General features: G+C 52.9%; 1 protein-coding gene across 7 annotated transcripts in view; it reads left to right on the top strand.

Moving 5' to 3' along the window:
* EEFSEC (eukaryotic elongation factor, selenocysteine-tRNA specific) overlaps positions 1-25,254 on the top strand; it is a 171,771-nt gene that overhangs the window by 25,957 nt on the left and 120,560 nt on the right. Inside the window, exon 1 of one of the 7 annotated variants that reach the window (XM_082639161.1) lies at positions 22,913-23,000. The exons of the other annotated variants lie outside the window; for them this stretch is intronic. The gene's annotated coding sequence lies outside the window, so the exon portion shown is untranslated. Of the gene's footprint in view, positions 1-22,912; positions 23,001-25,254 lie in introns of those variants that run through there. 7 annotated transcript variants of the gene reach the window in all.

Here is a 25,254-nt window from a genome sequence, read left to right on the forward strand (position 1 = left end):
CGTTAACGTGTTGGCTCCTTTTTCTTCCTACTTGGCCAATTCATAAGACTACTGGAGAGAAGTCTGAAGTTCTGCAGATGTCCACAGAGTGACTCACCACGAAGTTGCCTTCGGGTCTTTGTCCGCCTCGGCAGTGATGGGCTGGAGTGCTGGGGCGCGGGGGCGGTGTTGCTGCTCCGAGGACACGCTCTCCGTGCTGCGTGTCTCTGTGACTCTGACTCCTCTAGGGACCTCACGTAGCAGAACCCTGCAGTGTCCGTCCTCTGTGACAGGCTCATTTCACGGAGCACGGCGTCCTCGGGGTTCATCCAAGTTGCAGTGTGTGTCAGAAGTTCCTTCCTTTTTAAGGCTTGAATAATATTCCATTGTCTGTATATTCTTCCAGGTTTTTAAAGCATAGGTTAAGTACATAAACACACACCTGTACTTGGCAGTATATTTATTTACAACCATCTTTGTAGTTTTGTATTTTGCTCTGACTTAAAATGTTATCTTTTCTGTATTATTACTTGATCTTTGTTCATGTGATTGTTGGTGACCACATAGTGTTGGATTCTGTTTAGAATGAGCTATTTATTTTCCTTGTCTCGTACAGAGTTGGTTGGACTGAACTCATTGCATATTTCTAACGTTAGCAGCCTTTCTTGGGGACACTGGGAAGCCTGCGGTCCCCTCTGCCTCCCTCTCTCTCTGAGATTCTCGGTTGCATTGTGAGCTCTCTGGCGTGGGTGAGCAGCAGTGGCTGTGTTTTGGACCTTACCTGGACATGGTTAGAAATACAGGTCTACCATATCTGATCCATAATTCCAAACTTCCAAAGCCTCTAGAAATTGAAAGTGTTTTTTGGGGAGTTTGGATGTAAGCCTGATCTGAACTAACTGAGGCTCTTTATAACTGTTTATAAACTTTTATTTATAAACTTTTCAGTTTTCCCATTTAGTGTGAATACTTATAGGGAATGCCCCATTCCTGCTAGTGCATTACATAATATGTGGTATATTTTTATATGTATAGAATTCCCTTTTTAGGGCTAATATTTTAAAATTTATTCATAATTTCATAATTGAAGTAGTTCACATGTAACTTCTTTTTGCTTAATGATACAGTGTGGACATCTACCTATGACGTTAATTTATAATAGAACATTCCTTTGTACAGTAAGTATATATATATATATATATATATTTTTTTTTTTTTTATATAATAGTGTTTATTTTTACTTGTTGGCAGTTTGCTTTATTTATTTATTTATTTTTGGCTGTGTTGGGTCTTCGTTTCTGTGCGAGGGCTTTCTCTAGTTGTGGAGAGCGGGGGCCACTCTTCATCGCGGTGCGCGGGCCTCTCACTATCGCGGCCTCTCTTGTTGCGGAGCACAGGCTCCAGACGCGCAGGCTCAGTAATTTTGGCTCACGGGCCCAGTTGCTCCGCGGCATGTGGGATCTTCCCAGACCGGGGCACGAACCCGTGTGCCCTGCATCGGCAGGCAGACTCTCAACCACTGCGCCACCAGGGAAGCCCAGTAAGTATATTTTTTAAAAAACTGTTTTTATAACAGCTTTATTGGGATACAATTCATATACCATACAACTCAGCCATTTAAAGTATCCATTTAAGCGGCTTTTAGTATTCACAGAATTGTGTAACCATCAGCACCATCAATTTTAGAGCATTTCATCACCCCAGAAAGAGACCCCATCCCCAAGGGCAGTCACTCCGCCTCTCCCCACTCCCTTCGCCCTAGGCAACCACTAATATACTTTCTGTGTCAATAGGTGTGCCTATCCTGGACATTCTGTATAAATGGAGTCATATATAATATGTGGCCTCTTGTGCCTGGCTTGTTTCACTGAGCGTCATGTTTTTAAGGGTTGTTGCCACAGGAGTCTTACTTCATTCCTTTTTGTGGCCAAATAATATTCCATAGTATGCATAGGTCACATTTTGTTTATTAATCAGTTGAAGGACATTTGGGTTGTTTTCACTTTTTCACTACTGTGAATAACACTGTCATGGACGTTTGTGTTCAAGTCTCTGTGTGGACGCATGTTTCCATTCTCTTGGGTTTGTCCGTAGGAGTGGAATTGGTGGAATCAGAGGGTAACTCTGTGTCTGCTTTTTGAGGAACTGCCAGACTGTTTTCCACAGCAGCTGCACTGCTTTGCTTCCCAGCAGCAGTGTAGGAGGGTCTGATGTCTTCACTGCCTTGCCAGCGCTTGTTGCTGTCTGTCTTTTGGATTGTGTCTGTTCTGGTGTGTGTGATGTGATAGCTCATTGCAGTTTTGATTTGCATTTCCCTGATGGCTAGTGATGTGGGGCGTCTTTTCACGTGGCCATTAATGTACCTTCTTTGGAGAAATGTCTGTTCAGCTCTTTGCTCATTTTAAAATTGGGTTATTTGTCTTTTTATTGTTGAGTTATAAGAACTTTTAGTATATTCTAGATAATCCCTTATCACATATATGATTTGCAAATATTTTCTCCCATTATATTGTCTTTTCACTTTCTTTTTTTTTTTTTTTTTTGCGGTACGCGGGCCTCTCACTGTTGCGGCCTCTCCCGTTGCGGAGCACAGGCTCCAGACACGCAGGCTCAGTGGCCGTGGCTCACGGGCCCAGCCGCTCCACGGCATGTGGGATCCTCCCGGACCGGGGCACGAACCAGTGTCCCCTGCATCGGCAGGCGGACTCGCAACCGCTGCGCCCCCAGGGAAGCCCTTTTCACTTTCTTGATGGTGTTCTTTGAAACACAAAAGTTTTAAATTTTTTAAAAAAAATTTTATTGGAGTATAGTTGATTTACAATGTTGTGTGAAAGTTTTTAATTTTGATGCAGTCCAATTTATTTTTCTTTCGTTGCTTATGCTGAGAAACCCTTGCCTAATCCAAGGTTATGAAGAAGTATGCCTATGTTTTCATCTAAGAGTTTGATAGTTTTAGCCCTTATATTTAGGTCTTTCATCTGTTGGAGTTAATTTTTGTATATGGTATGAGGTAGGGGTCCAGATTCATCCTTTTGCATTGTGGATATCCAGTTGTTCCAGTAACATTTGTTGGAAAGACTGTTCTTTCCGCCAAAGAATTGTGTTGGCACTCTTGTCAAAAATCAATTGAGTGGGGCTTCCCTGGTGGCGCAGTGGTTGAGAGTCCGCCTGCCGATGCAGGGGACGTGGGTTCGTGCCTCGGTCCGGGGAGATCCCACATGCCACGGAGCAGCTGGGCCCGTGAGCCATGGCCGCTGAGCCTGTGCTCCGCAACGGGAGAGGCCACAACAGTGAGAGGCCCACATACCGCAAAAAAAAAAAAAAAAAAAGAAAAAAGAAAAAATCAGTTGAGTGGAAATGTGAGAGTCTATTCCTGCAGCTCAGTTCTATTCCATTGATCTATATGTCTGTCCTTATTCTAAATTACTTCTTTTAAAGTTCTGAATTCTGAAACACATTCACCCCCAGAGTTTTAGGGACTAGATAATAATATTCGCTTGCTGTTGACCCTTGGGCAGGGTCCTGGTTGTTCAGCTCCGCAGACACCACTACACTTCCCTCTCTTGCCCGTCTCACCAGGTGATCTCCACGGCGCATTCTACAACCCGCGAGCAGGGCGTCCACACTGCTGCTAGCTCGGTGTGATAATGCCGTTACTTCCAGAATGCAGGCTTGAACATAAATGGGAGTTGCTGTAGGCACCAGCCGGAAGGTTGACAGCCCACGAATCCCCCATCTCCAAACACACTGCTCTGCAGGTGTGGGCGCCCAGGGACCGTGTCTGAGCCTTGTGACCCTGGCCACCCCCAACCCCATCCCTATTTAACTGGTCCAGGGAGAGATACCTAAACAGATGTTCTCCTCTAGGGACTTGAGACTCAGGGAAAGAGGCAGAGACCCGTGAGTCCTGGAATCGGCATTGGATGCAGATAGTAGAGAGAGAAGGCTACCAAGGTCCCCAGAGCTGCTGTGAGGTACCCAGGATACTTCTTGTAAATCCTCCTTTTTGCTTAAAGTTAGTTTCTGTTGCTTGTGAAGAAAAATGCTTTATCAGTACCTTAGTGAATGGACCTGCGTGGTGAAGGGTGGATGTCATTTTTTTTTTTTTTTAACAAATGTGCATTTCACACCTGCCAGGAGCAGGGCATTCTGAAGGCTGAGACCCTGAGAAGTGCCTGGCAGATAAAGGGACCCACCGTTCATTGTGTTGGAGGATAGGGGTGGACGTGTAAGCAAATGTGGCGAATACGAGATACATGTTCTATAGTCAGGGACCAGGAGAAGCGCCATAGGGGTTGAGAGGCAGGAGAGTGAAGGAAGGCTCCCCAGAGGAGGTGACCTGATGTGGGGTCCTGAGGGATGAGCTGGAGTCTGCCTGGTGGCAAATGAGAGATTGGGAGTCCCAGGAGAAGGGCACTGTCTGCGCAGGGGCTCAGGAGCGTGAAGGGTTGGGTGAGTTTGGGCCCCTCAGCGAGTGTGTGATCAGGTCACAGGTGTGAGCAGCAGCTAAAGCAGGTGGGAAGCAGGTCATGGAGGGCTTTGCATCTTGGGCCAAAACTTGAAGACTTTGTTCTGGGGGCTGCAGGCCCCTTGTGGGGTCGTGAGCCGGGACGTGAAGATCTGTGGGTTACAGAGCTCACCCGCGCCCACGGGGTGGAGGGAGAGGCCGGCACGCGGGGCCCTGGGTCAGGGAGGTGGCAGGGATGGGAAGGAGGGAAAGGGAACCCAGGTTAGGGGGCGGGCGCTGGGCGCTGGCCGCACTGGGCGACCGGCTCCCGCCTAACCAGGGGGAGGGGAGGAGCGAGGGTGCTCGGAGCAGAGTGGTGTGAGGTGTGGGCGTGGGGGTGAGGCCTGCAGGCAGCCTCAGGGCCCCTCTCTTGTGGGCTAGATGAAAGGGGCTCCATTTGACTTTGCCTTATGCCAATCAGGTGCAGCTCTTGGGTTCCTGGCGAGCTGCCATGTGGCCCCCAGGCAGAAGTTTGGCAGCCTTGCTGTTGTTGACCCTTTGTACTGGATGGGGAAAGTATCTGCCTTGCAGACCAGGCCCTGGGATCAGGTATTTGGAATGCATAGCTAATGCGTTCCACCCCGACCTTTGGTATTGCTATTCCACAGAATCACATCTAATTGACTGTTTCCAAACATCCTTGTACGTTGTGACTGTAGAGCAGGGTAGGTTGCCAGCAGCCCCTCTCCACTCCGGCTGCCTTGTTGGCGGAGGTTGCTGGTACCGCCCCCTTCGCCGGGCTCCCAGCTCCTCCGTGCCCAGGCGCCTTGCCCCTCTCTAGCCTCGCCCACCTGTGTCCTGGGCCCTCCTCGGCTGGGGTTGGAGGAGGGGCTGTCGTGGGGGGAGGACGGCTTCAGCCCCCAGGATGGCCTCCCGCGCCTGTGGGTCTGTGGGGAGCCGGACGGCAGTGGAGGGGAGCAGCGCCCCCCGAGGTGGGTCACCCACGCCAGAGCACGGGAGTGGTGTCAGGTGACCTGCGCCGCCTGCTGGGCCAGCCCTCTCGCACCCTGACCACCCCAGGGCGAGGGGCCGTGGTGCTGCCTCTGGACACTGCCCACCGCGCTCTCTGCCCAGGGCAGGCAGCTCACCGAAGGCACAGGCAGAGCAGCAGCATTTCATTTTTTTTCCGTGGTTGCCTCTCCTTGTGGCGTGTCACTGCTTTCCATTTATGGCAGCCATACAGACCTTCCTGTTACTTTTTTTTATTGGGGTAAAATATACATAAAACATACACACATAACATACAACGTACCATTATGACCATTTTACGTGTGTAATTAAATAACGTTAACGTTAAATAACGTTAAATACATGCACCAGTTGTACCATCATCACCTCAAACTGAAACTGTCCCCGTGAAGCACTAACTCCCTAACCCCGTCGCCAGCCCCGGCAGCCACCGTCCCGCCTCTGTCTCTGCGGTACTTCCAGGTCCTTCCTACGGGTGGAATCCTACAGTACTTGTCCTCTTGTGTCTGGCTTATGTCACTGGGCATAAGGTTTTCAAGGCTTCTCCATGTTGTAGCACTTGTGAGAACTTCCTTCCCTTTTAAGGCTGAATTAGCCTTCCCTGGACGTGTGCACCGCGTTGTGTTGCTCCGTCTGAACAGCCTTCCCTGGACGTGTGCACCGCGTTGTGTTGCTCCGTCTGAACAGCCTTCCCTGGACGTGTGCACCGCGTTGTGTTGCTCCGTCTGAACAGCCTTCCCTGGACGTGTGCACCGCGTTGTGTTGCTCCGTCTGAACAGCCTTCCCTGGACGTGTGCACCGCGTTGTGTTGCTCCGTCTGAACAGCCTTCCCTGGACGTGTGCACCGCGTTGTGTTGCTCCGTCTGAACAGCCTTCCCTGGACGTGTGCACCGCGTTGTGTTGCTCCGTCTCCCGTGAGGGACACTTGGGTTGGTCCTACCTTTGCCTGTTGTGAATGGTGCCGCTGTGAGCATGGCACACAAGTCTCTGTTTGACTCCCTGCATTCAGTTACTTTGGGGATCTAGCTAAGAGTAGAATTGTTGGATAAAATGAGATGAATTTTCCTTTAAGGAGCGTCCGGGGTGGGCTTCTGGCTGCTCCAGCATCATCTGTTGGCCTTGGGCTGTTATCCCACCTCTGAGCCTCAGCCCGACAGCCTGTAGAATGGGGAGGACCCGTCGTTTCCCTTCAGGTCGTGATGATTCCACCGTCGGGGGGGCCCGGCTGCTGGCGCCCCACCCCGTTCCTCTCCTCCTGCTCGGGCCCCACGGCGCTGGGCAGGCTCACTGGCGAGTGTGCGAGCAGGGTTCCGAGCCCGAGTCCTGTTGTCCGGGACCACATTCCCCCCGGCCGCCTCCTGCTCTGACACCTAGACTGGAACCCGAGACACCTGGGGATCTTCCCCAGCTTCACACATGTAAACAGTGCTCCACCATGGGCCAATGTTCTCTCTGGCTTGGTTTTTTCTTCTCCCTCCTATTGAATCTGTCTTTTGACTCCTTTTGTCATTTAACTGATAACCCTTTCCCCAATATTATTCAGCACCTGTTCTGCCGGGGGGACACCAAGGTGGAGATGCCTTTCCTGCTCCCAGTACCCCCAGTCTCCTTAGATAGAAAAGAGAGGGATGGTCGCCATGGTCAGGGGGCAGTAATCACCTGTCGCAGCCATTTTCCTTCCTTCTGGAGGCTGCCCCCGCCAAGGCACAGGGCGCTTGCTTGACTTAAGTGAGGGGTTCCGTGGCGTTATAGGAAAGAACGTGGGTCTCAGAGCCTAGGTGTGAGTCTGCGCTGCGTCCAGGTGTGTGCAGGGAGCCCGCCAGGTGGTTAGTTGCTGTGCCCCCCAGGCCGCTCGCTGTCCTCCCGAGTCCCTGAGGGTGCTGCAGTTCGGGTCCCCCACCAGGTGCTGTGCCGTGGCCACAGAGCCCCCTCCAGAGAGAGCAGCCCCCGAAAGGAAGCAGAGGAGGCCGGCCCCCAGTCATCCGTGCTGGCGGGCCCCCCACACTCGGGGGGGTCCTGGGGTCGTGACAGCTGCTGGTGCTGCAGCAGGGGGCCCCTCTCCCTGCCCCCGGCCTGGGTTGTTTAGTGCCTGCCTTAGAGGATGGCTCATCTGGTCGTCTGGGTGATAATAATGACTTGAAAAGGCGTTAACTTCCTCGACTTGTCCCGGCCGCACCCGTCTTTGCACGGTTACCTTGTACAACCCCACGACAGCTCTCCCTGCTGGGCTGGGATTGGAATGGAGCTTGCCCAACTCCAGAGCAGTTTCTCTGAAGGAGGAAGGTTTCTCCTCTGGATGGGCGGAGTGGTGGTGGGGCAGGCACTGTCCACCGGGCGGGAGGGCAGCCGCTGCCCCCGGGGTGGACGGCCGCTCCGAGCCCCGCAGGGCCGCCCTGCATGCCTCCCCGGCCCCTCCCACCCACGCAGCACCTGTCCTGGTTGGTGGCCTTTGCTCTCTTCCCCTGCGGGACAGAAACAGCCTCTCGGGGGTGCCTGCACTTCAGACACCTTTGGGGCAGCAGGGACCGTGGGCTGGCGGGAGCGCGACGGCCAGTTCAGTGGCAGTTACTGGAAAGCTTTGGCTTCGCCCGGCCCTTCTGGGGACTAATTGTGGGAAATCTCTCTAGAGCCTTAAATAAATTCTATTTGTGATTTCGTAATCCATCTTCTAGGAAATTATCAAAATGAGCCAGAGCTTTATGCTCAGAGATGTTCTCAGCATCCATCACTTACAGTAGCAGAACATCAGAAACCACCCAGGTGAACGAATTAAGGCGCTTTGTGCCACCCTTCTTGAAAATGATACTTATGGAGAAATTTAAAAACATGAAAAATCACATTAAATATAATGTTAAGTGAAAAAGCAGGGCAAGGAATTCCATTTCAGTCTAGTTCAGTAACGCACGAAATCCACAGGCACAGGAAAAACACTAGAAAGAAAGACATCACCTGTCAATTTAGGGACTTCCTTGGTGCAGTGGTTAAGAATCTGCCTGTCAGTGCAGGGGACACGGGTTCGATTCCTGGTCTGGGAAGATCCCTGGTCTACATGCTGCGCAGCAACTAAGCCTGTGCGCTACAACTACTGAGCCTGAGCTCTAGAGCCCGCGAGCCACAACTACTGAAGCTCGCGTGCCGCAACTACTGAAGCCCGCATGCCTAGAGCCCATGCTCCGCGACAAGAGACGCCACCCCAGTGAGAAGCCCATGCCCCCGCTTGACACAACTAGAGAAAGCCCACGTGTAGCAATGAAGACCCAACACAGCCAAGAATAAATAAATAAATAAATTAATTTTTTTTTTAAAGTCAGTTTAACAGCCAACTTTAGGGGATGGGAATATAAGGCCACTCTTTTTTTTTTTTTTTCAATTAATTTATTTATTTATTTTTGGCTGTGTTGAGTCTTCGTTTCTGTGCACGGGCTTTCTCCAGTTGCAGCGAGCGGGGGCCACTCTTCATCGCGTTGCGTGGGCCTCTTACTGTCGCGGCCTCTCCCGTTCGGGAGCACGGGCTCCAGACGCGCAGGCTCAGTAGTTGTGGCTCACGGGCCCAGCCGCTCTGTGGCATGTGGGATCTTCCCAGAGCGGGGCACGAACCCACGTCCCCTGCATTGGCAGGCGGACTCTCAACCACTGCGCCACCAGGGAAGCCCGAGAGGGCTAATTTTAAAGAAATAATGAAAAAGCTCTCGGGAACTTGTCATTCTTCTGTCTCGTGATAGAAAACCAGGCCTGTGTCCTGTTGAGCACGGTGTTTGGTGACCGGCAGAGAAAAGAACATTCCAAAGTCCACCTTGGAGCTGTCGTCATCTGCCAGATCTGTCCTGTCTGGTGGGGTGTGGGCGGGTCCTGGCTGTGAGACCCTCTCTGAGCCTCGGTCTCCTCACCTCCACGAAGGGCAGAAAAGCGCCTCTCAGGCACAGGTGTCGGCTGCTGGAGGTGTGTCAGTTTCTGAAGATGGCCAAGCCTTCCCTGTGTCCCCGGAAGGTGGGTTGGGGTTTGGGCGGAGGGCAAAGCCAAGGGGTTTGCCGTGAGGACTTGCTCTGAGGTAGGGGACAGCACGTCTAGACAGTGACCAGAGAGCCCTTGGAGCAGCTGCGTGGGTGGGGGTGACTCTGGCCCATGTCCCAAGCCAAAGGTACAGACGTGCTGCAGGAGGTGTCCGATGCCAGGCCTTCAGGAGGCAGCTCTGGCCGGGCTGGACTCGGGCAACAGGCCGCCCTGGGTGAGGGTTGTCCTTGCTGCCTTTCTGGGAGGGCCTGGAGTGTGGGCAGCCCTCCCCGCTGTAGTTAGGAGGGAGGCCTCCGAAAGCATGTCTGTGCCTCTGTGCTTCCTTGTGTGCGAGTCTCCGCCTGAGGAGAAAAATAAAAAGGAAACAACTCATTTATAGTAATTGTCTTCTGACATGCATAACCCCAAATGGTTTGTAAAGACAGAGTTCTGAGCACAACGAAATTGTTCCTTTATGATTAACAGAACGATGGACACAAACACAAGATGTTCCTTCGCTGATGTGTACTTTCTGATTCTACTGCATGTGTAGAATTTTTATGGAAAGCAGAAGTGGGTTGGTGTGCGCACGGGTGGGACGTGTGCTGTGCTACAAGAACACAGAGGCCCTTTATATAGTCTTTAAATACAAAGTCATTTTTTTCTGATTATGAAACTAATACAGACCTATTTTAGAAAATATGGATAATAGGCAAAATTATAAGGAAGAAAATAATCATCTAGCTTACATGGTTGAAATTATAAATTTTCTGTACGTTTTTCTGCAGCTTTTAAAAATTTAACATTATATCCTAGGCAGTCTTCTCCACACCATTAGTCACTTTCTCTAAACATCATGTTTTCATGCCTGCAGGCGTTCCATTGTATGAATATACAGCTTCTTTAAGCGTGTGGTGTTGGGGAAAGCAGACACGCTTGGCTTAGAGAAAACCTGTGTTCAGAACCTTGCAGTGATTTCCTGGCCCTGGTGACCTCTGGAGCCTGGGCTCCTTATCTGTGAGTTGGGGACAGAACCAGTCCCTGGTGGGCTTGCTGAGAGGGCTCTGTGAAAGTGGACGTGGGCTGGCGGGTGCTCAGCAGGTCCACGCAGGTGGCCACCGCTGTCACGGTGCATGGCAGCGGTGTGAACGTGGGCCTCCGCAGCGCATTAAGAAAAAGCAGCCCAGCTCTGGCCTCATTTTTTAAACACATTCTTTTTTCTCTTGCTGTGATTCCTTCTCTTGCACTTGCCCCTTTGTCCTGTGTATTTATGTAACCTGCCTTCCATCCTCTTTGCAGTAGGGCCGATAGAAACGCACACTTAACCATTTCCTCCGGCGCTGGACGTTACGTTGTTTCCGATTTCTTGCTCTTGTACATGATGCTGCACAGAGTATCTTTGTGTACCAAGTCCTCCTGGGTTGGATCATTTCCCGGGGCTTGAACACCAGAAGTGGAATTACAGAGCCACAGGGCACGTGCATTTTCACGCCTCTGATCCACCCTGGCAAGTTCCTCTTAGGAGGTCGGACCAGTCTGTGCTCCTGAGCGTGGTCGCCGGCTCCCCGAGGTCACGTGAGCCGTGTCCTGCTCCAGCCCTTCCTCCCCGTGGCCCACTGGCTGCTGAGCCCCACGCCACCCTCACTAAGTGGAGCCCGGGCCTCCTCCCCCTCGGTGAATCTGACTCGTGATGGGAAGGCCGTGCTGTCGCCAGCCAGTCCTGCCTGTGTAGACGCCCCTCCACTAAACAATGAGCACATTCAGGCCCAACTCGTGTTTTCAGTTATTAAAAAGCGGAGCCGGCTGTCTCTGCCTGTGACTTTAATCTTTAAGCCTTTATTCCCTCTACCCCACCCCCTCCCCCTAACCTTTTGTTTGTGCAGTTCCGAGCTCGGGACGTGTGGGTCCAGGAGCTTCTGAATGTGCGGCGCCTCTCCCAGCAGCTGCAGATGGTGGTGGCCCTGAGCGATGCTGTTTCAGGCTGGGGGGCTGCAGACGGGAGGGAAGGCTGGTGCTCTTGCCCCCAGTGGCCCCTGGGACTTTGCACAAGCTGTTTTGGTTTAATGTAGCTCTGGAGCCAGTGCCCCGTCCCATCCTCTCCCCAGATTCAAATTCGGTAGAGACCCCTTCTGACTCGGAGTCGCTTAGTCTTAATAAAGCTTACGTCTTCCTGTGGCCTCTTAGCATTTCCTCCTGGGGAGTAGTTCTTGTGGTTGAATTATATTTGTGATATTTAAATAAAAGCAAGAGTCCCAAGAAAGGATCTTCAGTAGTAACCCGAGGCCTCCCAAAACAGCCAGAAGCACACAGCCGGACAGATGTGTCTTCAGGGTCAGGAAGGCGCTGTCCTGGCAGCAGCGTGGACCGGGTGTTGATGTGGAAATGGGGGCAGGGCTGAGCCCTGGCCGCAGACATGGGCACACAGGGGAGGCGGGGCTGCGCGGGTTCTGGCCCCAGAAGGCCCCCCTCCTGCGGCTGCAGCACCGTGTCCTCCGAGCTGCCTGTCCTCCTCCCAGGGCCCGGCCAAAGGCGCTGCAAGTGGAGGGGCCTGTCTGAGTGAGCCCGAGGGGAAGGAGATGGTCTTTCCAAGTCTTCTTAACAAGTGTATGCGTTCTTACCTGCAAACACGTCTTGTTTGACTGCAGACCTTTCGTAGCATTCCAGCATATCATAAATGCTTTAGAGAGAGTCTCCCCACCCATCAGAGGTTGAACAGATGGGCTGGTACATAGTCATGTGGCTTCCTCCACGTGGATTTATATTAACACCCATATTAATTAAGGGATTCATATTGTCATTTTTAAATTCCATAGTAGGGCTGTGCCACACCTGCTCTTCTGCACTTTGTTTTCTCCACTTAACAGTGCCTTGGTTTTTCCACGTACATTCAGACCATTCAGATCCAGCGTGTTAGTGGCTGCAGGATTCCCCTGTGTGCAGGACACACCCCTGTGTGCGGGATTCCCCCGTGTGGGGCACAGCGTACCTAGTCTTTGAGTGCTGGCCATCCAGGGTGTCTCCTGGCTCTGCTAGAGCATACCTTTATGCACCTCGTGGAAGTGTTTCTATGAGTTTCTGTCTTAGTAGTAGCGATTGTTGGGGCAATTGCATTTTAATAGATATGCCAACCCCCCCCCATGTACTCTTTATCTTGGTTTTATAAAAATAATATTTTAAGTGAGTTAACCATCAGGGCATCAAGAAAATGTAGGCTGTGTCTAAACTCTCAGGACTGTATTTATTTCACGACTTTCTGTGCACACCGTCACACACCTGGGTCTGCAAGCTTGAATTTGAAAAGCCAGGCTCCAAGCTTAGTCGCCTTCCTCTATTCATCCTGCTTTTACTGCGTGCCTGCTGTGAGCCAGCTTCTGACCCCGCAGCGAGGAACACGGAAGACATTCCCTCTCTGAGCGCTAACGTGAACCTTTCTTGGCGGCCACATTTTTTGATTTTTGTTTTTTGTTTTTTGCTGTACACAGGCCTCTCATTGTTGTGGCTTCTCCCGTTGTGGAGCACAGGCTCCGGACGCGCAGGCTCAGCGGTCGTGGCTCACGGGCCCAGCTGCTCCGCGGCACGTGGGATCCTCCCAGACCGGGGCACGAACCCGTGTCCCCTGCATCAGCAGGTGGACTCTCAACCACTGCGCCACCAGGGAAGCCCGGCGGCCACGTTTTTACAGCTCTCTTGCCACACCTTGGGGCAGGAGGGAAGGAGTATGGGTTGAAACCATGGCAGCACATAATTGGGCAAAACTAAATGGGACGCAGGTTTCATACAAAACGACCACCACAAAGCTGCTGAGGAATAAACCTTTGTTCTGCGTGGTCAGGGTTTTGGTCTTTATACCACCCCGACTGTCCCATTAGGACGCCTGTGGTCACTGGGTGAACGTGGCCCCTTAGGGTGGAGTGGAGGGGCTCAGGGACAAGAGAGGTTAGAGTTTCGCCTGGGACGGGACAGTTTGCCGTTGATCGTTTTGTTGCCTGCTGGTGACCCACGGTACTGGTGACCGCAGACTTGGGTTGTTCACGGCTCACCCTGTGCAGTTTTCATCGGGTCCACACACTGCCACTACTGCAGTTATTGGTATTATTTTCATGTAAATCGACTCATTTCTTTTATTTAACCTTCTCCTAAGGAACATTACCCTTGAAAGACGGGTTTAAAGTGCTAGTTACATTTCCCTGCAACGCATATTAAACCACATACGTCACTATTACAGTAAACATCTGATGGGGCGTGTCGTCTGGTGTGGGAAGCACCGTGTCCTGGCATAGTTGCCCTGCACCCTCTTCCCTGCCTGGGACGTGGGGTCCGTACTGGTCGGTGTGGCGGCAGGGGCGGGAGGTGAGACGTCTCCGACCCCGGGCTGTGGGTGCGCTCAGCAGGGAAAAGGAAGATTCTGGAGAGCAGGGATGCTGTGAGGAGCTGGGGTTCCGTGAGCGGGGAGGGGCCTGCAGGGTCCAGGTCCCTGGGACTGTGAGGGGCAGGGTGATGGGACAGAGACTGGAGCACCCACAGGGCCTGAGCAGACACCGGGCAGGCCCTGGGGCAGAGGATGACTCCTCTGTGCCTGGACTTAACCGGCTCACGTGCAGATGGCCACCCGGCCTGACTCGGGGTGCACGCTGACCCAGGCTGGGGAAGCGCCTCGGGGTGGGAGGAGGCCCAGGGAAGAAGTGTCAAGTTACCTCACACAGAGTGAAGCGCTGCAGGCTCTGGGTGTTTCTGTTTGTTGTTTTGTGATGTTTCCTTTTTTACACTTGTTTTCTGAGAATTCATTATATGTAAAATGTAGCACAAATCTTACTTGTATGACTCTTGGAGTTTTGACAAGCTCATCCCTGTGTACCCCAAACGCCGACCAGGATGCAGAAACATTGCGGTCAACACAGAGCGGCTGTGTTGCTGGTTGGAATCCCCCGGGAAGGCTGCCTGGGATGCTGATCTGCTTGCGGGGTCACCGGGCTGTGGGCTTGTGCTGGGAGCTTTTCTAGGGGATTCTCGTGTGTAGACAAGTTTGGGAATTACTGCTCTAAAAAGTTTCCGTTTCCCCTCCTCACTCCCTGGAGATAATCACGGGTGTGATTTTTTTTCCACATAGATTAGCCTACCTGTTCTAGGACTTGATGTAAGTGGAATTGTCCCTCTCCCCCGGGACAGAACAATATTGAAATTAGGCCAGTTAATCACCCTACAGTGGCCCCTAAACGTTCAAGTGAAAGGAAGACTTGTACATCTCTCACTTTAAATCAAAAGTTAGACCTGATGAAGCTTAGCGAGGAAGGCCTGTCGAAAGCCCAGACGGGCCGAAAGCTGGGCTTCTTGTGCAAGCAGTCAGCCAAGCTGTGAAGGCAAAGGACAAGTTCTGGAGGAAATTACCAGTGCTCCTCCAGTGAACACACGAATGGTAAGAAAGCAAAACAGGCGTATTGCTGATGTGCAGAAAGTTTCAGTGGTCTGGATAGAAGATCAAACCAGCCACAACATTCCCTTCAGCCAGAGCCTCATCCAAAGCAAGGCCCCAACTCTCTTCAATTCTATAAAGGCTGAGAGAGGGCAGAAGCTGCAGAGGAAATGTGTGAAGGTAGCAGACTTGGTTCGTGAGGATTAAGGAAAGAAGCCGTCTCCATAGCATCAAAGCAGAAGGGGAAGCAGCCGGTGCTGATGTAGAAGCTGCAGCAAGTTACCCAGAAGATCTAGCTGAGATAATTGGTGATTTTCAATGTGGATGAAACAGCCTTCACGGGAAGAAGATGCCATCTAGGACTTTCATAGCGAGAGAGGAGAAGTCAGTGCCCGGCTTCAGCACCTCAGAGGACAGGCTGACTCTCTTGTTAGGGGCTAATGCAGCTGGTGACTTCAAGTTGAACCCAGTACTGAGTTATCATTCCAAAAATCCTAGGACCCCTAAGAATTATGCTAAACCGACTCTGCTTATGCTCTGTTAATGGAACAACAAAGCTTGGATGACAGCACATCTGTTTACGTGGTTTACTGAATATTTTAAGCCCACTGTTGAGACCTACCGTTTAGAAAAAAAGATCCCTTTCAAAATGTTACCGCTCACTGACAGTGCACCTGGTCACCCAAGAGCTCTGATGGAGATGGACAACGGGATTAATGTTGTTTTCATGCCTGACAACACAACATCCTCTCTGCAGCCCATAGTTCAAGAAGTAATTTGGACTTTCAAGTCTTATTATTTAAGAAATACACTTTGTTAGGTTGTAGCTGCCATAGGCAGTGATTCCTGTGATGGATTTGGGCAGAGTAAATTGAAAACCTTCTGGAAAGGATTCACCATTCTAGATGCCATTAAGAACATGTGCGGGACTTCCCTGGCGGTCCGGTGGTTAAGACTGCGTGCTTCCAGTGCAGGGGGCACGGGTTTGATCCCTGGTCGGGGAACTAAGATCCCACGTGCCTCACGCACATGGCGTGGCCAATAAAAATTAAGAAAAAAAAAAAGAACACTTGTGATTCATGGGAAGAGGTCAAAATATCAAAATTAAGAGGAGTTTGGAAGAAGCTGATTCCAGCCCTCCTGGATGACTTTGAGGGGTTCGAGACTTCATGGAGGAAGGACTGCAGGCGTGGTGGAAACGGCAGGGGAACAAGAACTAGAAGTGGAGCCAGAAGATGGGACTGAATTGCTGCCATCTTGCGATGAAACTTGGGAACGGATGAGGGGCTGCTTCTTATGGTCGAGCAAAGAGAGTGGTTTCTTAACACGGAATCTACTCCTGGTGAAGAGGCTGTGAAGACAGTTGAAATGACAGCAAAGGCCTTAGGATATGACACAACTTCATTGATAAAGGAGCTGCAGGGTTTGAGAGGATTGACTCCAGTTTTGAAGGAAGTTCTGTGGGTAAAACACTGCCAAACAGCATTGCTGCTCCAGGGAAATCATTCATGAAAGGAAGAGTCCATCAGTGCGGCAAACTTCATGGTGGCATTGTTCTCAGAAATGGCCGCAGCCATCCCAGCCTCAGCAGCCTCCATCCATCCTGATCAGTCAGCGGCCGCCAGCAGGGGAGGCGAGACCCCGCACCAGCAGAAGGGCTACAACTGGCTGAGGCTCAGGTGATGGTCAGGGTTTTTTAGCATATTTTTAAATTAAGGTCATACATTGTCTTTGTAGACATAATGCGATTGCACACTTAATAGACTACAGTATACTGTAAACATAACCTTTTACACACTGGGAAACCAAAGAATTCATGTGATTCACTTTATTGTGATATTTGCCTTATTGAAGTGTTCTGGAACCAAGCCTGCAGTGTCTCTGAGGTACGCCTGTAATAACGTTGACTACTCTTCAATATGTTTATTGCTATCTGTATATCTTCTTCTGTGTAGCATCTTTCAAATCTTTTGCCCATTTAAAAAAATATATATTTATTTATTTGGCCACACTGGGTCTTAGTTGCGGCACGCGGGATCTTCATTGCCGCATGCAGGATCTTTAGTTGCGGCATGTGGGATCCAGTTCCCCGACCAGGGATTGAACCCAGGGCCCCTGCATTGGGAACATGGAGTCTTAGCCACTGGGCCACCAGGGAAGTCCCTCTTCTGCCCATTTTTAATTGGGTTTAGAATTTTTAAAAAATTATAGAAGTTCTCTGTGAATCTGTTTACCAGTTCTTTGTCAGATGTATGTTTTGTAAATATTCTGTCACAATCTGTGGCTTTACCTGTTTGTTTTCTTGATGTCTTTTGATAAGCAGACGTTTTAGTTTTTTTGTTTTGTTTTGTTTTGTTTTGTGTTTTGGCTGTGCTGTGCAGCAAGCGGGATCTTAGTTCCCCGCCCAGGGATCAAACCCGTGCCCCCCGCAGTGGAAGCTCAGAGCGTTAACCACTGGAGTGCCAGGGAAGCCCAGCAGACGTCTTAAATTTTGAGGACGTCTCGTTGTTCTTTTTTTTTTCTAATGGTTCTCACTTTCTGTGACCTGCTCAAGAGATCCTTGCCAGTTCCAAGTCGTGAAGGCATCCTGCTCTGTTTCCTTCTAAAAGCTTTATGGCTTTAGCTCTTATACTGAGGCCTTCAATCCACCTGCGTTCGTAGTGTTTGTATCTGCCACGAGCTGGAGTCCACCTGACCTTTGTTCACTTGTTCACGGGGCCCTTCGGCGGCTCCAGTTCAGCATTTGTCCCTGTCTGTTCATTTGCTGACCTGGTCGCTGGTCCGTGCACTTGTCTGCACCCAGCATGTGGGCCCTCCCTCCTATGGGACAGGAGAGACCCCTGCCCCGTGGGAGCTCCCGGCCACGGGGACAGACACAAAGCCCCCTCCTCAGGGCTGTGGGCCCAGAGAGGGGAGAGCAGAGGCGGGACCCCTGCCGACGGGTTGCGGGTGGGGTGCGTTCCTGCCATTGCAGTGAAATCTCCCTGATGAAAGGGTCGCCGGACCCCAGGACAGGGCGTGCTGGTCTCAGGCAGTCTTTGTCTGTAAGAACCTTCGCCTGTAAACATTTTATTAGACCATTAAGTGGCCTTCAGCCTCTCCCACATTCACTAATGCCGGAGAAGGCGGAGCATATGTTGCCATTTTTATGAAACTCTTGCTTTTCCAGAGGCTTATTCTTGGACCTAATTTACTCTGAGTCTCATCCCACAGATCTGGCTTAATTTGTGTGACTGGGATGACCGCCTGTAGGCAGGGCCTTCCTGGAGTTGGGAGATGAGCTGCATGACAGTCACACGCCTCTTAAAAACCATTCTGCTTGTAAACGTACCGACCTTGGGACACTCTGGGTGGGGATGCCAAGGGCACCAACCCACTCGGACCATACCTTTGTCCTCCTTTTCAAGTTAACATAGTGATTCCACGTGTCTTACAGTGCAAAGCGTGTTGGTGTTCAGAACCCTGCTGAAGACGTAGGGGTACGTGCAGAGCACAGGGCACTCTGGTGCTTGGTGTCATGTCCCGTGTTCCTCCCAGGATGTGGAGCTGGGGCGTGGGATGCATTCTGGAGCAGCTCTCTGGAAGGGGCTGCCTGGAGAGCCTAGGCAGCGTCTTCTTTTCCTTCTGGTTCCCAGGTGGTATCTGTAAACATGTGTTAGCGGTCCCCTCGGGCTCCAGGGAGGCGGGAGTTCCCCATGCAGTCAGCTTGCTTGGACTCATTTGACCAGCCACCAGCCTTGAAACGTTATCCTTGCCTTTGTCAGGCATCAGAGGAAGGGGTGACCTCTGGGGGACAGGCCAGGAGCAGAGTGGGGACTGGGCGCGCAGCAGTTCCTGCCACACCCCGGTGCCTGGCCAGCGGAGAGAGGGGAGTCGGCTCTAGAGAAGGCTTTTCCCGCCTCCCCGGAAGCCCACCCGCAGGAGGCAGCTGGGGCTGGAGGGAGCGTGGGGAGTGGGCAGCCAGGAGCCTGCACCAGCAGCCTGGGCGCTGCCCACATCGCAGAGGGCCCTCCGGGGCTGCAGTTCAAGAAAATGGCATCTTTGAACATCAGCATGAGTAGAGTACGTTTATTTCTATAATTCAGAGTTTCTTGCTTCGTTTTAAAACCTCAAACTTGTTCAACCTGAGTAAGAACCTTAGAAAACAGTACCTACAGGTGTCGGCCCCTCCTCCCTCCATTTTCCTTCCTCCAGCTCCCTCCCGCCTTCTTGCAACGTAGGACTCAACTGTCATTTCACCTCAATTTCCCTCGAAAGTGGGTGGCAGCTTGGGGAAGGTTCTGTGGAAGCAAGTCAATGGGGTGTGTTGCCTTCGTCCTCTCACTAGAAATGAGCTCCTTGGGCAGAGGCCTCAAGAGATAACAGTGAGGCCAGGAGGTGTGGTGGGTGCAGCAGCCTTTGTGACGGTGGCCCAGGAGTGAGCAGCACTGGAGGAGCGGCTGTGTGGCGGGACTTGCCTTCAGGCCCTTTTGGAGTCCTTGCTGACTTTTCTTTTCTGGAGCATCTTCAATATTATATTATGATTTCATAAGAAAAAGTTTTGAACTAAGGAAGATCATTCAGTGACACGTCACTAATACAATACAAGTTGGTTCGAAATATGATATGAGATTTTTTAAGTTTCAGTTTCCTCAGTTACATGAAGTAAGACGCTGAGCTAAATATTTTGTCTCAGTCAGTGAGGCACAGCTCCTTCAGTGACTATTTGCAGCCACCGTGGAAGATAATTACTCAATGGAAAGTGACCTGGTGCAGACCCAGAGGCCGTCGGTTGACACCAGAGTATTCACTAAGTGATGTAGGATTGTAGAATTCCTGAGGTCTCTTTGATTCCAGGGGGGAACCTGGAAATTGCCGTGCTCTGTGTCACCTGAGAGCTATAATTAAGGTGCTTTTGAAGAAGGAGGGTGGGTCAGAGGGGGCACCTCCGCAGTCTTGGGGGTGGGGTACGACAGCACAGTCACACAGTGGAGGAAACCTTGGTTGAACGGGGAGTGGGGGCGTCCCGGCGGCTGGTGGAGGACTGAATCTGAAGGTGCGGCCCTGGGTCGCTGAGGTCACCGCAACGGGGAGGCTCTGCACCAGCCTCCAACTCCGAGATGCGGCCTCTGCGCCATCTCACCCCCCTGCCGTGTGGATGGTGCCTGGACCCCACACTTGGGCTCTTAGCTGTGTTCTGGCTTTCTGCATGCTTAGTGGGCTCATGGTCTTACGTCCCATTTCCAGGTGACTGCAGGCCCTTGATGTGAGAGGGGAGGCCCACGGCCTTGGTGTCTCTGCCTGCATTTAGGACAGGACACTACACACCGAGGCAACGGGGCCTTCCTCGGGGGCAGGAGTGTAGGGTTTGGATTCAGAGGATGTGGATCTGGATCCCGGCTGCACAGCCTAATATCTGTGTGACTTTGGGTGAAACGATGATGATTGCGACAGCGACAGCGGAAGTGAATAATTCCTCGGCCTTGTCTGTGAAGTCAGGGCAGCCATGATGCGCACTGCACAGCGTCGGTGGTTCAAGTGAGATCATGTGTGTAAGCAGTCACTTCAGGTGCTTGGGAAATGCCACGAAGGCACTTAGCTCAGGACACTTGAGTTGAGTAGAATTGTTAAAGCATGTTAGTACGTAATCTTCACTGGTAAAGGACAGAGCTTCACCCCAAGCTGCTTCTTACAACCGGCATGATCTGTGGGCTGGGTTTAGGCATAGCTGGATCCAGGGCTCCCCATCTCTTGGACCGTGTCCCTCGTGCCCGCTTGTTTCTCAGGCCGGCCGCCTCCTGCAAGGTTGCGGACCTGCCCGTGGCTCTGGGCTCAGCTTTCTCGCTGCCGAGTCAGTGCCCCCGGCAGAAGACGCAGCAGAGACTGAGTGGCTGGATCTGGGCCCAGCCTGTGCCTGGTGCTTGGCCAGGGGTTCCTGCCAAGTAAACAGAGAGACGGAGCCGGGGGACGAGGACCTCGGAGGAGAGTGGCTCCGTGAGCAGTTGGTGGACGGGGCACTGGGTCCCCGTATCGGCAGCAGATGCAGTTCCCTCGTGGGTTCCGAATCCCTCAAAGTGGGAGCTGTTCTCATGTGTCCCCCAGCCCAGCACAGCTACCAGCTTCCGTTACAAACCAAGCATTCGGCTATTTTTCTTGCTCTGGGAATGGTTGATAAAAAGTTTCTGTTTAGTTGAAGCATTGCAAAAGTTATACAGGAAAAATAAACAAATCTGAGGACCTGGCCAGTTGTGGCCTGGAGGGACATCAAAGGTTGGCCAGTCACCAGGCCCCACTTGCACTGGGGCGCATTGTGTCCACCCTCAGGTCTGCAGACCTGGGGCTGGAAACCAGCTCCAAACGGCTGTGCTCAGGCTGGACGTGCTGAGCCCACGCTGGAGCAGCTGGTGGTCTGTACCGGCCTTCTTCCTGCCCCAGCCCGGGGCCCGGCCTGCCCGCCCCCACTTCCACCCCTCGACCAGCCCACTCAGGCCTAGCACCGGCCTCTGGCAGCTGCCTCTACATGGGTTGTATCTCACACCCTCTCACTCCTCAGCGCTTAGCTCACTCGCCCCGTCTCCCAGTGAATCACTCAGAAGACCCCCAGGAGCCCTGTTAGCCCAGCTTGCAGAAGCCACAGGTCACTGGCCGGTTTCTCGCTGGGCCACTCTCGGAATGGGGCCCAGTGTGGTCCTGGTGTAGGGCAATGGGGACCATAGCAATGGGGGCTGAGGTTGGAATCCTTTGATAGGAGAGGTGGGTGGGGGCAGCCTTTGTCCGGCTGGCTTTGGCAGTGGTCCTGAAAACTGTTTTCAGATCCCTGACATAGCAGAGGGAGATCTCTGGTCCTGGAATGGACTCATCATATAAGAATAGCCCAAGCATTTTCACTCTAACATTTTAGTAGGTAATGATTTTTGTTATAAAGTATTTACAGTTATTGCGAAGTGAATTTTCTTGTCCCGATTTTGGAAAACAGCACAGGAAGAAGAAAATAAAAATCACCCATGACCCCACATCCATGGGTGTTGATGATGTTAGGGAAAGGGTGGTGTGAGCCATGAGAACCACTCAGATCTTAATCATGTCCCATTTGTTGGGCACCTTCTACGTGCCAGACTCTGTGCTTGATGCTCGGAAAGCTCCACAGCCCGTCGGGTGTCACAGGTGAGGAACTGGGGCTCGGGATGGGCTGAAGAGATTGGCTACAGCCATGCAGCAGGCCAGTGAGGAGAGAGCTGGTGTGGGAATCCAGATCTAAGTAAGGGGGCAGAGACCATGAGTCAAGACCACAGCACACACACGTTTCTTTTAACCCAAGTCCCTTTTTAAGGGGCTCTTTGCAAATAGCATCTAAAGCACCGAAAGATGCTGTGCAAGGGGTTTTACCCTGCGTGACTCAAGGCAGCGAAACGCAAGAGGGGAATGAAAGAACAAGACCAACCGCAGCAGGCCTCCCGAGTGGACCTCTTTGCCGTCTCTGGCCCCAACCCAGACGTGACTGTAAGAACCGCTCCGGAAACAGCTGGTGACAGACTCTGTGCTTTCAGCCTTTCTGTTTTCGCTGTTGCCAGAAAAATAATCAGCTCTGTGTCTCAAGTGCTTGATAAAGTGGACCAGGCACCAGCTGTAGCTTAAAACAGTTTCTGGTTTAGTTGCTTTTAGCCAACAGATGGGTGGCCTCCTGGGCTGAGTGTGGCGCCCGTATCCGAGGACGGCCGCGCCCCTGTCCTCATGGCGTCTCGTTCTGTTCCTTCAGTCCTCCTTTGCCTGTGCTTCTGGAGGCTTGGGCTTGGGTTGAGAAGGGCGGTTCTGGGCTGGGCATTGGCTGCCCGGGGGCCGTGCGGGGCCCGGCCTCCGGGAGGTGGGGAGCAGGCGCGGGTGCAGCGGCAGAGCCTTCCTCTCTCCACCACAGCCGTCCTGACTCTCTAGCTGATGATTTCTTCTGTAACTTTGTGACGTACTTTTTGTTTTTCTTGGTTTGGGACCTTCTCTGTGGCCTTCCTCCTAAGGAGGACGGGACTCCCTCCCCTTCCTGTTGCCGGCCTCAGCTGCAGTCACGGGGTTCCGGGAGGCTCCGCAGCCAAGGGGGCCCCGGGCCTCTGCCGAGAAGCTCACAGACGGTGGGAGCAGGCGGCGAGAGGAGGGAGGCCGCTGGCAGGGTAGAGGGTCCGTATTCGCACGCCCTCCCCCGGCCCAGCCCCCCCCCCAGCCGGCCTCCCTGGCCACTGCCTTGAGTAATCACCGTCCCCGTCCCCGGGCGCCGCCGTGGACTCCCCACCTAACACTCGGCCGCTGGCCCTCAGTTACCAGTGCGAGGAAGTCCAGGCCCTGCCTTGGCGGGTGGAGTCCGCGGCACAGACGCACCCTCACCAGGGCCTCTGCCCGCTGCTCCCGCTGCAGGAAACCCGTCCCCCCCGGTCTCCCAGGGCGTCTCCCACCTCCCCTCTCAGAGTGCCGCCTGCTGCACCCGCCACTCCGGGCCCCAGTCCCGTCGTACTTCCTGACTGTCCGTCGTCTCTGCGTGAGTGTGTCAGTGGCTGGTGCCGGAACGTTCACTGTGTGAGGGCAGGGCCTTGCTTGCTTTGTGGAACTGCCGTGTCCCCTCAGACTAGTGCTGGGCCCAGGGTGGAGCTGGAACCAAGTGCACTGCCCGGTGAGTCCTGAGCGGGCGCTCGTCCCGTACATGCCTGCCGGCTGAGCCTTTGGCCGCAGCTGCCGCCATTACCGTGGCGCGTGTCCTGGGAACGCAGTTTTGCTGCCCGTAGCACTCGGGAGCCCAGAGATGACCCCTGGCGCGGACAGTAGCCGAGCCTCCCACGGCACCTACTGTGTGCCAGGCGCGGTACTGTAGTCACTTGTCCCCACCACCCCAGGGGCCGGCAGTGTTGTCACCCCGTGTTGTGGATGAGGAAACCGAGGGCAAAGGGTGGCGTCACCGCGGCAGTAGGTCTGGAAGCGGCAGGGCTGAGATTCACAGCCGGACTCTGGCTCCGTGGCCTGGGCTGTCACCCGAAGGTGCCCGAGCTCCTGTCAGGGAGCAGCGTTCGGAGGTGAATGGGCAGACGCGTCCCCTCTCTAGAGGTGGTCCAGGCGCGGTGGTCATTGCTCCCACTCGCGGAGCTCTCTGTGTGGTTCCTGGAGCTGTTGCAAGGGGCTGGGGCCGTTCGGGACGGGGCTGCACACAGTCAGCCCTCAGGCAGGGACGCCAGTGGCCAGGTTCCCCAGAGTCGCCGTGGGGATGTGCAGCTGGGGCTGTTGGTCGCTGTCCTGAGGCTCTGCCTGTAGCTGGCACAGAGCTCTCGTAGCCTGTTCTTTAGTGTGAGCTGTGACACCAGGTGCAGCAAAGATCAGCTCCCCAGGGACGGGCCCCAGCAGACCGGGCTTCAGGCCAGTTCTCACCATGTCCCTGTGAGTGGGGGGCTGGGGGTGAGAGGCCCCGGATTGCAGAGCTGGCAGAACCAGGGTTCAAAGCCAGGTCTTTGTGACTCAGAGTCGCCAACACAACTCTGGTTATGGTTCTCTGTTCACTAAAATGATGTCTAGTTACCTCCAGGACATTTAGTTTCCATCATTGTTGTCAGGTGCTGAGAGGGGCCTGAGGTTGAGTGTCCCTCACCGCGTGCCCCCTTGACCCTTCATAGTTGCCCCGTCGCTTCAGACGTGTGGGTGACGCAGTGGGCTGCGTGGCCCCTGGGAGCCTTGGGCCCCACAAATGTTGACAGGCTGGGTGAAGTGGGGAAGCACGAGGAGGTCGAGGTGCAGAAGCCAGGAAGGAGCATCCTCAAGGGCTGGACGTGGGAAGGCGTCGGAGGCACAGCAGTGAACAGGCCTGGACGCCAGCTGGTTCGCAGGGGTGTCCACACTGGAGATGTAGAGGATCCCTCATACACGGAGACAAGGAACTAGGAAAGGTCTCCTCCAAAAGGTCGAGGTTAAGTGGCTGCCCCAGGAGAAGACAGGACCCCCGAGACCAAGCACACTCGCATCCGCGTCATCTGTGTTACGGAAGCGCTGGTGACGCACGTGGTCCTGGCCCCACGGTCCGGCCACCCCCCGGGCACGCTCCACTCACACACTGGGACCTCCCACGGAAAACAGCCCCGGCTGAGGACCAGTCACGAGGCGTATGAGGAAAGTGACCACCGTGCAGAAGAAATCCCATAGGCACGCGTGCGGACATCCCCATCCTAGGAACCAGAAACCATGAAACAAATCTGGAAGGGGCTTTAAAATAAGAATGTTTGAAGTGTAAATGAAGAAATGGAACATGTAGTGAGCTTAGGACGTTATGAAAAAGAACCAAAAAGAAATTCTAAATATTGAAAATACAGTCACTGCCATGTACTTTCAGATTAAGTAGCTTATTCCTGCTTCACGGGAGTTAGTGTCTGTAATGTTATTCTTCACGTGTTATTTTTTA

Source organism: Mesoplodon mirus (assembly GCF_964341445.2).
Source record: "Mesoplodon mirus genome assembly, chromosome: 12".
Lineage (NCBI taxonomy): Eukaryota > Metazoa > Chordata > Mammalia > Artiodactyla > Ziphiidae > Mesoplodon > Mesoplodon mirus.